Raw genomic sequence first — 8,380 nt, 5'->3', positions numbered from 1 at the left:
TTTTATCCGCAGAGCACAGGAAAATGGTGCATGCGTTCCTTTTCTTTTTTTTGCTGCACCGTGATTTGCACCAGGGGCTCCATTCTCTTTGCTGCAGCCCTTGCAGTTATTTGCTGCTGTGTTTTACCCAGCAGGGACTACAGTGCTGTGAGTGAAGGAGGTCCCCCCCTCTCTGTAACTGCAGACAGCGTGGGAGGTGGGGAAGGAGTGAGCGAGGGAACGAGGGAGGGATGGATGGAGGGAGAGGAGGAGGACCCCAGCCATCCTTTTCTATGCACGATCTGTGCCAGTTGAAATTTGCTGCGACATGGCGGTAGCTTTGTGTCAGGAGTCCGGCGCAGGCTGCATGCGCAGGCTGCATGCGCAGGCTGCAGGCGCAGGCAAAACAGAAACATGTCCCACAAGGCAGCGGTACAGATGATTCCTGCCTTTTCCAGCAGCACCGCAGCCTTCAGACCATCATGTTGGTAGAAAACATGCAGTTCATTTGTTATTGTTTGCCCTTTTTCACCATTTCATTTTGGCATAAAGGCCAAAGAGGTGAATGTGTGTCCTCAGCCTGATCCAGAAAAGGGGCGAACAGCCCTCCCTGACAACCACGGTATATGCTTGGCCGCAACAGCAGTTCCAGAATACCCCAGGGAGCAGCACAGAACCCATCCTTCAAACATCATTCTATCAGCTGTAAGCAGCAGAAATCAAAATACCAGACTTGCACCAGGAAGGCATGAGGGTCAAATCCAAAGTAGCTGTCTGGAATGCACAGAAAGAATGGTGTAAAAGCCACTGTGTCAGGCTGTCAGGCAAATATATCTATTTTATATGAAATTTCCTTTTTTCTTCTCTTGGTTTCACCCTAGTCTAGCTGCTCTCTAGTCTGCGGTGGGTCCAGCTGGCCAGCTTGCTCCTCATGGCAGTCTCCAAGTGTTAATAGCACGCCAAAGCTGCGGCCTCAATTCACTTCTTGTCAATGTGATTGATTTCTTTACATGTTATAGGTCACTCTGAGAGGCCTCAGAGGATTTTTGCCACTTGCTGCTGGAAACTGGCAACCCCCAGACCGCTGTTTGGCTGAAAGAGGTCTGTGGGAAGCTGAAAGAGGCACCAGTGATATCCTGCACTCATAATGCCCTCTCCTGTCAGCTGGATCGGACTGCTATCAGTGGGTGACAGAGTACCTAACCTGTCTTTTATATTAATACTTGATATTTAAGTAAACTAAATGGTTGTAGAATGAGATGCAGCTGAGGGGATGGATGACATACCACACTCCTCCTCTTACATTTGGACATATTCTCGTCCTGCTCTGTGTAATGCTTAAGCAGAAAATAAACCAGGACAGAAACTGGCAATTATCTTTAAAGCTACCAGTGCAAAGGTTCAGTTTACTGGCTTGAAAACATCAGAATAGATTAGAAAAGTGAAAAAAATTGGCATGTAAGCTGACGGTCCTGGCATTTCTTTGTCTTGCTGAATGTAATTGTTTATTCATGACTGTGGAAGTCATGTTGGCAATTTCCACCCAAATAATGATTTAATTTATGAATTTACAGAATCCCAGGATAACACTGCACCCTCATGCCTCCTCTCATAGAGCTAATTCCCATCCAGTGGCTAGGCCTCTCCCACAGGGCAAAAACACATCATTTAGGTGGATTGGTGTCTCAAAATTGCATTTAGAGTGGCTGTGAGCCCTATGACAGAGTGGAATTACACCCTCTTCTAGTTTGGTTTCTTAATGCTGATCTTCAGGACCAACTGGGTATTTTTCTATCAAACTCTTTAATTAAGTTTGGTTGATCACAGTGCTGATTGAATCCATGGTTTGACACTTCTAAAAATTTCTGCCAGCCTCTATGAGATTTTAGAAAGGGATGTATACATAAAAAAATAACAAAATGCTAAAAAAATGTTATCTACCATTTGAAAAAATTCCCAGAAAGATGCTATACTATTAACCATATAACAGTACAAAACACTGAAAGATTGATTAAGGTCAATACTAATTTAATATGATTTGTTGTATAAGAACAAATCAACCAAATAAAGCTGACAGAATTCTAAGTATCTCTACTCTCAGCCTTTAATGGATGTGAAATCTGGTTCAGTGCTTTATAATAGCTTTAGCAATACTAATTAATTAAAAAGAAGATGGCTAAAAGGAAAAGAAATGTACACAGTAGGTCCCCAGGTCCACAAATAAGAAGTTTTGACCCAAACCTATTTCTGGCTCTGATTTGTCTTTTCACTAGAATTCAAAAAAAGTAGGCTATTTTGTTTTATACAAGAAAAGTGTTTATATGTGACAGCCTTTATTATCAATGTGCCCCTTTATTATTCAGCTTCATGATAATTAAACATCACTTGTCAGTATGGACACTTACTGCTTTGAAATTATGGGGCACCACCTCATGCAGGGTGGAACCCAAGATAAGGATCTTGGGACTCCTGTTACCCTGACCGGCATAAGCAGTTGGAAGATGGATGAATAGATATAAACTATATTGCAGTGAAGAAATAAAAGAATATAAGGAAAGAGTAGCTTTTTTGCTATTTGTTCTGAGCAGGTTTGATTTCTAAGATATTATAGGCTAAGATATTATAGGCTAATCAAAGAAATGGTCAAACCAGATTTTCACAAATATTTTAAGCAGCCATAAACACATTTTCAATTACCTGCTCAGAACAAATAGCAAAAAAGCTACTCTTTCCTTATATTCTTTTATTTCTTCACTGCAATATAGTTTATATCTATTCATCCATCTTTGCAATAATATTAATTATATGTGGGTTTTAAGTGAACCACAAAGCATTTCAACTCATCACAACTGCCTGTTGATTAAAATGGCAGTATATATTAAGTAACCCCTGGGACACTCGCTGCTGTTTCCAAGGTAACAAGAAGACCCTTGCCCTTCCCGGGGACATTTATTTGGAACGTACCAAAATGCGACTGTCAGAGGGGAGGTTGTTGTTTACTTCCTCAGCTCTTTTGGTTATTACGATAAAGTATGAATGAAAATAAATGTAAGTAAACAACTGCGATTTATTTAAAAGGCGTACAAATCGATCCTCTAGGTACGGAAAGAAGAAACTACCCTAAATGGATTGATTCTAATAGCGAAATCAACCTCTGAAAATATGTTTGCGTTTTTCTGCGAGCTGTCAGAAAAGCTTGTTGCTTTTCTGTGCTTAGCAAAGTAATACTACGGGAGTACATTTTTACTATTTATGAAAAATGTATTTCATTATTTTCAAGTGAACTGCTGTCATTAATTAGCGTCGATCACTGTTCCACCCAAATATTCAACCTTGAAGTGCTGTTTATGGCAGTTCTGAGGAGCCGGATTCGGAGTTGGCGGCTGCCCGTGTGTGACTAGGACTCCGGGCAGGTAGTGATGAGGTAAGGTGAACTGCTTAAGCCGCCGTACCGAAAACTCGGTTATTCCCCCGAAGATCCCAGCAGAAATGGTCAGGCATACATATATACATCCATTGTGTGGATTATAGTTACACTAGTACGCCGTCAGAAAGTCTCAGGTGTACAAGAAATCCCTTAGGACAGCTGGCTCATTTTTAAACTGCAACCGCATAAGTCAACTACTGTACCGCTGTCGGGTAACTGTGTTATAGGCTGCTTGTTCAGTAATTTTAATGCAGAATATGCGTTTCACACGAACCGGCCAATGTGCATAATATCACGATCTCCCATACAAGGTAACAGTCCTGCTACCGCTACCGTAAAACTACAGATGTTTTAAAATATGTATTATTATTGTTGTTATTGTCATTGTCAACATGTCGGTGTTCTGTTTTGTTTATTATTATTATTATTAATAATAATAATAATAATAATGCATTTGTGTTATTTAAAAATTGACCAGGCTAGTGCAGTTTTTGTAAGATGTAAGTGAAACGGGTCGTTGTTACCTATGAATTTTAGGTTTTTATAACTTTTTTAAATCGTTGTCTATACCGATTTAAAATAACAATGACATCTCCCCACATTTGGACTTGTCAATTCTGAAAATGCACAAGGTAAACCCCAACAGGCTAATTTGGCTTGAGATAACAAGATGAGTAATCTGGGAATGGATTAAGTAAATACAGCTGTCTCGAAAACTGGTTAAACACATCATAGTACCATCTATATATATATATATATATATATATATATATATATATATCTATATCTAGTATATAAGGATTATATACACTACTAGTCAAATGTTTTTTCACAGTTCAGGTTTTTACCACTTTCCCATTTATTTCATAAATTGCAGATTTTTTATTCTTGTTAAGCATTGGAAAGTTGAGTGAACAATATAAGTCAAATAAAACTAGTTTCCTTTATAACCTGGAAAGAACATGTAACAGTGCATGTCTGCCATAATATTAACTGGTTGTGTGGTAATGGCATAGTAAATTCTAGGCTGTCCTTTAACTTTAAATGCACTCATTAACTGTTTCAGGGCAGTATTTAATGTCCCTTGTAGAAAGAATGTCTTGCATTTTCTCTGCTGTTATAACTGCTAGAGGAGGCTACTTGGATGAATCAAAGATGTGACATTTTCTTGGTAATAAAGATATACTCAAATGGTGAACATACTGTAAATGTATTAGCAAAGAATATTAAGTGTATTTATAGTATAAAGTGAGTAACATGGAAATGGAGAAAATGTTACTGTGTGCAAAAACTTTTGACTGGTAGTGTACACACACACACACACACACACACACACGCTGTATTTGAGACCACAGCAACATTTTTAGTTTCATTTATATCTCAGTTTATGAGAATGTTTCTGCTTCTCATTGATGAAGGAATTCTTCCTTGCTTTATGGGTCTTTAACTCTCCTAGCAGCCCTAACCATCCTAGCAATGCCCTTCACACCACTTAATGCTTCCCATTCTTTTTGAAAGTCACCTGAGGTCATCCTCCGATTTATGAGGCACTGTTGGATAAGTTGTGGGTCATTTGTGGCATTAGAAAGTTGCTTCTGCCATCTACCTGGCTGGTTATTGGTCACAGTGTCTCTTGCTTCACTTTGTTCTACACACACACACACTCTTACACACCCACACATATACATTGCACCTGGATGATTATGTGGGGTGATGAGGTACAAACCTCATACGCTTACGTGGGCATTTTCTCCAAGTGGTTGCGTAATTAGCGTATACCAGCAGCCATGGGTCTTTATTGTTTTTCACCTAAATAGCACATGCATTTGGAATAAGGCGGTTCTCAAGATATGATTTACATTTTATCGTATTACAGATAAGATTCATACTTGACAGATATGTCTGGATCACTTCCCTCCTCTGCTGTAGCCTTGGAAACCTTCTACTCGAAGCATGAAGCGCCAAACTGCTGGTGCTAACAGTGTGCCTGGAGAGCTATATGCATTCTGCTTTCAGTTCAGTCTACTGTTGGATGATGAAAGCTTCCCTTACCCCCACTTTCCATATTTTTATGTTGCCTGATATGTGCTATGGTTAATTTTGATGGATTTTCTCATGTCTTGTTTCTTTGATCTTAATCGTATAATTTGAATCTAGTGTATTTTTTCCCTTAGGGCAAAATTGGATATACCTGTATTTATACAAATAAATCTGAAATGTGCTGTTATTGTGTGGCAGTGAAAATCTGAAAATCATAATGTGCACTAAGTTTTGCCTTACTTTGCTATATCAGCCTTGTTGTGAATGTGTTTTTACCATTTCATAAGTGAATTATACTGTTGACTGAAATTTAGTACCTAACAGGTATGCTACAGCTTTACAAACTAATAAGCCCAGGTTATTGTGTACAGCTTCACCATTAGACATGAATGGTCTGATAACTACAGTTTTACTGAGTTTAATCTGGGTAGAGAGAGGTGTGTTGCCATGTTTGCATACAGTGTCAGTACACTTTGAGAAGACTGTCTCTCTTTGAAGTTTTGCAGTAAAGCTTTTTAAATTATAATTCTTTGAAGACCTTCCATTTTCGAAAACTGTTTAGCCAAATAAAGATTTTAATAACACTTTTCTATTCCCAGGAAGCGTAATTTACAAGACAGTGTAAGCTGAGGTTGAGACAGTCATCACGTTCCGTAATTCTCTCATATTCACAAGCACAGTCACACAATTAGGCCGATTTAAAGCCCCAAGCTTGCCTGACCAACACGTATTTAAAAGGAAAATTCTACCCAATGTAAATTGAACAAGAAAATGAAACCCCAGTAGAACTGGGGCCTGATTTAATCTTCCCTGAAAAAATAACCCAGTCTGATCGCGTCAGTCAATTTCCAGCATCTCAGGATTGCAAGGTTTTTAAGTGTCTGGAAAAACCACCATTAAAAATTGTAGAGGAATAGTCAATGGACTTCATGTATAAATCTTGTTGTTTTGTAAATGTAAATTACGTACTTGAATATCATTTTATACGTAAAGGTTTTGACAGCAGCTCTTAGGTCTGGTACAGCTTAACCCACCTTGTCTGGCACCTCCTGCCTGTTCTCACTCACAGGCGAAAAGTCACCATCGCAGGTAAACCGACTAATGTCTGCAAGCCGTTGAACAGTCTGCCTCAGCTGATTTTGCCCATTAAATAGTCATATGGCTAATTTATGCAGGTTTAACCATTTGGCTCAGAAAGTGTCAACAGAAATTATGGAAGCATTTGCTTGTTTTTTTTCCCCAACAGAAGCTTCAGGGGAGAGATCTGTCACTTGTTTTGAAGTTAGCTAATGACGCAATTTTGTTGGTAGTGGAGTTGGTATAATTACAATTTCAATGATAAAGAATGACTGAATTTTTTATAATAATCTGATTGGACACTATTTAAGGGCTATTGCATTGCTATGCTATTCCAGTGTGTGGTGAATGCATGCTACTGGTGTCATACAGAGCACTGTTAGAAGCATTATTGCAGATCAGGTGCTAACGGCAATGCAGTATTATTGCTGAATGCTCATAAAATTGTAACGATGGCCCTTCTCAGCCGCTTAAGGAGATTGATTTGGTATCTGGGACGGTCGCTGTTTTGAGTTTGGCAAAATGACTTGCTTGATATGCAGCTGCAGTTATAGAGCGTAACATGTACCACTCAACGTATTGCCCAGTTATATGGCTGCACATTTAGTTTTGTGACTGAATGTCCTACATAAGGGAGCAGATGTTCAAATCAGGCATCATGTTGACTTTCATGTTGACAAGCCGGTGTTGATTTTCTTTAGTGGAATAATCACTTTTGCTGAGCAGTGTCTAAGATGTGGCTTTTTCTACAAGTCTAATTTTTTTAAATTTAGATTATTTCATGTTTATTTTTTTATGTTTATTTATTGTGATGCTCAGCAGACCCAGGCTCTGGAGCGGCGGGCAGAAATGAGGCAGCACATTGCAAACAGCGGGCTCTTTTATTACAAGCCCTTAAAAGTCCAACATACAGTAGAAGGGTAGAGTGGTATTGGTGGTGGACAGTGAAGCTCTCTGTCCACCACCAATACCACTCTACCCTTCTACCCCATATGACTGGGAAACGTGGGGAGGTTTAATACACACAGCAGGTTGCACACACAGTTAGCAGTTACAAAAGAGACACGCGAGGATCAGGCATGGATCATGCACCAACACGCGTAAGGGTACACGCGACAAGCACAAGGATTTACAATGACTGCAGACAAGAGCTATTTACAACTCCTGCGGAGCATGCTGGGAAATGATAATGAGAAAAGGCAGCTCGCCGCACTACAATATTTATTTAGACCCCCTATTGTGCGCACAATGGGTGGTCCTGAAACATTTTCTGGGATCATAAGGAGCAAGTCTGGTTATGCTTTGGGCAGACACATGCATACTGAAGGCCGTGTAGAGACATGAGTTACTTCACCTGGTAGACTGTGGGTAGATAAACACAGGATCAGTGGGAGAATTACACACACACACACACACACACACACACACATCTGGGGCTGGACTTTGAACCTACAACCCTGGGGGCAAGTAGTCATAACTCTTGCAACTGTGCCACCTCTTAAGCAAATTTATGAGGTACATTTTCAGCATAAACTACCCCATTAGGATTGTCCGTGGTAAATGGAGAGCCATATCCTGTAATATGAGGTTGTGTGTCTCTCTTTTGTGTGTCGTTGTGTTGTTATCTTTTCACGTGAGGCATTTCACATCAAACAGGGCGCTGCAGCAATGCTCATGACAGCCCGGTGTTCCTAATAAAAAAACGTGTTTTGCACGACTCGACGGTTCGAGGCAGGTGAGACCACCTGTTATCCTGAGTGAGGCGGTGCTTTCTGAATCGTGGCCTGCGTCACATGGCAGGCATTGCAGCAGTGTGCCCAGCTTGCAGGAGGGGCCTTTTCCCAAGCCTCCATTTAG

At 40.1% G+C, this 8,380-nt stretch overlaps 1 protein-coding gene across 1 annotated transcript in view; it reads left to right on the top strand.

Annotated features, from left to right (window-relative positions):
- The first annotated feature begins 2,982 nt into the window (after positions 1-2,982).
- Positions 2,983-8,380, top strand: part of LOC111859668 (muscleblind-like protein 2a) — a 47,131-nt gene continuing 41,733 nt past the window's right edge. The window contains exon 1 of the mRNA XM_023842562.2: positions 2,983-3,403. The gene's annotated coding sequence lies outside the window, so the exon portion shown is untranslated. The remainder of the gene's footprint in view (positions 3,404-8,380) is intronic.

This window comes from Paramormyrops kingsleyae, chromosome 1 (assembly GCF_048594095.1).
Source record: "Paramormyrops kingsleyae isolate MSU_618 chromosome 1, PKINGS_0.4, whole genome shotgun sequence".
NCBI lineage: Eukaryota > Metazoa > Chordata > Actinopteri > Osteoglossiformes > Mormyridae > Paramormyrops > Paramormyrops kingsleyae.
The sequence above is the reverse complement of the archived record's forward strand: the minus strand, read 5'-3'. Positions and strand labels throughout refer to the sequence as shown.